The sequence below is a fragment of the Meleagris gallopavo genome, chromosome 3 (genome assembly GCF_000146605.3).
Source record: "Meleagris gallopavo isolate NT-WF06-2002-E0010 breed Aviagen turkey brand Nicholas breeding stock chromosome 3, Turkey_5.1, whole genome shotgun sequence".
Taxonomy (NCBI): domain Eukaryota; kingdom Metazoa; phylum Chordata; class Aves; order Galliformes; family Phasianidae; genus Meleagris; species Meleagris gallopavo.
The window spans coordinates 29,178,622-29,181,564 of NC_015013.2; the positions used below are offsets into that span (position 1 = coordinate 29,178,622).

General features: G+C 40.0%; 1 protein-coding gene across 12 annotated transcripts in view; it reads left to right on the top strand.

Moving 5' to 3' along the window:
* Window positions 1–2,943, top strand: part of FHOD3 (formin homology 2 domain containing 3) — a 370,085-nt gene that overhangs the window by 934 nt on the left and 366,208 nt on the right. The window lies entirely within an intron of this gene.

Genomic DNA, 2,943 nt, shown 5'->3' on the forward strand with positions numbered 1-2,943 from the left:
TTGTATTTTTTTTTTTCTTCCCAGAAGAAAGCACTGCAAAAGTTGTAAAACTTTTATTCACTCTCTGATGAAGTGGGAGGAAAATACTCTCTTAACATCACTTGTTGCATTATATCTTGCTCTGGGGAGCTTGCAGGGAGATGACAAAGGGCTGTGTGTGCTCTCAGATTTAAGGATATCCAAAGCCCAATAAAAGTATTTCAGAGAAAAGCTCTTGGAGCAGACAGAAGTTTTGCATTTGTAGAACAGTTTCTTGCATAATAGTTGCCAAGGATACAGCATCCAGAGAGCAGAGCTCTGCCTTGCACACAAAAACGTTGGGAGTTCTTGGTGCACTGGGTCAATTCTGTTTTCATGTGCTCAGTGCTCCCTCATTCAGAGACTGGTCCCATTGTTTCCAAGGGAGGCTTTTTGGGGAGTCAGAGCTAATTAAAAGGACGGCAGATTCTGACACCTCGTAAAGTAAATAAAAAGATCATTTTAAATCTGGATTTACAGTTAAACCAACCTCATTTTCAAGAGTATTCCACTGTGTTGTGTTTTACTATTACTTCCCTTTCAATGCTGTCTGTGCATTTTTTATAACCCTTTTCTAACTAAAGAAAATTTCTAAGAATCTAAAGGGATTCTGTGCCTGAGGGGCCACCGCAAATCCACCATCACTTCTATGTGCTTAACTCCTGCCCTGCATTTCAGTGTACTGAAATGTGTTTCTGAAGCTTACTTGATGTTTGAAAGCTGGATTTCCAGGCTTAGGATGAAAGATGGCAGAAGTCTCTCGAGGTGCTATTGAATGATAACTGCTCAGCTAATGGCAGTGACTTGTTAATCTGGGGCTCTGACTATTGCAAACATTTGTTTCTGCTGTTCTAATTGTGTGGGTAGGCTCGTGGGAATCTGCTTACATGGTTAAAGTTACCTTTGCGTTTGCAAAATCAAGGCCTATTTATTTCTGGGGTGCCTTAATTATTATGTCTCTTGGCATTCCCTTAGCTTTTACTAGGAGAAAAAAATGCAGTTGGTTAGGCTTGTTTACGTTTACTGAATGCACATAAAGCTTAATTCTTTGTGCGCACTCGCTGGTTAGCGCAGCCTTTCTGTGTTTGTGATTAGATCATCTTGTGTGTTGGTGTGGTTTTGTGAGCTAACTGATTTCTGTCACTTTTTAAGGACAGGCTTCCCACTTTCTTTTATGGTGGTGGGGACGTTTTTTCTTTTTTTCTGTGGCTTTTCCTCCAGGCTGTATTCACTGGGTCTCTAGGAGGTTACCACGTGAGTTGACTGAGCAGGGCTCTTCCACATTTGTCCTCAAATTTGTCCTGATCTATGTGATCTCAGAGGAATGCATCTGTCAAAGCAGAGTGCAGCTTAAAATTCAGTTGTCAGCTCAATCTGACATATTTGAGGTTTGACTGATTAATTAATTACTTTGAAAATTAGTGAGCTAATGGCTAAACAGACCCGTTTAATATCTTGATGGCGACTAGTGCAAAAAATCTTAAAACTAAGCAGTTTGTAGCTGAAATATGTAGTAACGCCCATGTCTAGATCAGTACTGAACTCTTCTAAGTGGATGATATGTTTGCCACTAAGTTCTGCAGGAAAATGACCTGTGTTCTTTTTTCCTTTAATCTGCCTTCAAGTTACCAGCTTTTGACTTAGATGAATATTCACATATTCCTTGGAAGCACGGGGCTACCTGATGCCTTCGGACCATGAGCTGGTTTGTATAGCGTTGCAGAGTTGTATGCACATAAAGAGTTAAAACTTGTGATTACTGTAGAAGTTTTGTAGTTAATACTAGAGTAATTTGTGTACTACAAGTCACTGTAAGTTGTATATTGTGATACATTACCAATACACCCCCTTAAAATTTAAGTGAAAAATCAGTCAGGCTGTCATAGAATTATAGTATCAGCTTTTTGTGATGAACAAATGTCAGAGTTTGGCTCCAAGTGGCAGTTCAATTCCTTGGAAATAAAACAAGTGAAATCAAGAAGAATTTTCCTTTTAAGGTTACACTTAGGTTTGGAAGCAAGTTCCAATCCGTAAAGTGTCTTCCGAATGGCAGTGTCTTTAGATTTCTGTGGAGGAGTGCACTGAAGTTGGATTACTCAGGTTCATGAATGCTGGCTGGGATGGGATTTACAACTCTGAATGCTTTAAGTATTTGGATGAGGTGAAAAATCCCGACTGGCTGATATGGAAGTCTGAAAAGAGAAGGGTCTGCAATCCTGTTCCCCTCTAGGGGGAAGAAACCTCCTCCTCCTCCCTTTTTCCTGCTTCTCTCTGTGCATGATTTTCCCAACAGCCATCCCTTTGGATGAAGCAAAGCACTGTATTGCATTTGGTTCTGCCTAGTGTGCCTGGGGCAGATGTGCCAAGTCCAATTCCATGAGGCACTGTGGTCAGGATTGCTCACCAGGAAAGCATGGTGGCTTAAGATGCCTTGATGCTGATTTGACTGAGATGATGACATGTGTAGATACAATTAAGTACCACAAATTCTATCACAGTATTTCTAGTCTTGTCTGTAAAATCTTGTTGAGATTATATTACAGAGTTTTTGTGGGTTGCTTATATTGGTTTGAGTGCTCAAGGTGTTATTTCAGATTTGGCTTTTACCACATTGGTTTGGAATATTGTTGGTCTATCTTTCTCATTGTCTGTAGTATTAATAAAAACTGGATCTAGTCTGGACTGTGAATTCAGATGGCCATTTTGCCCATTTCTGTGAACCTTGGGAAAATTCAGGACTGGATCTAAATTTGTGGCTTGGGCCCTGTGCCAATAATGCTCTTTGAATCTAATTTGGTACTTTGGGTTTGTTGGTTTTGAATTGCTTTGAGTTACTTGATACTTCTGACTTGCTGACACAGGGTCATTCAGGAGAGTGGATATATATACATGGCCAATGTCAAGTGGTATGCTTCTTTTTTTTTT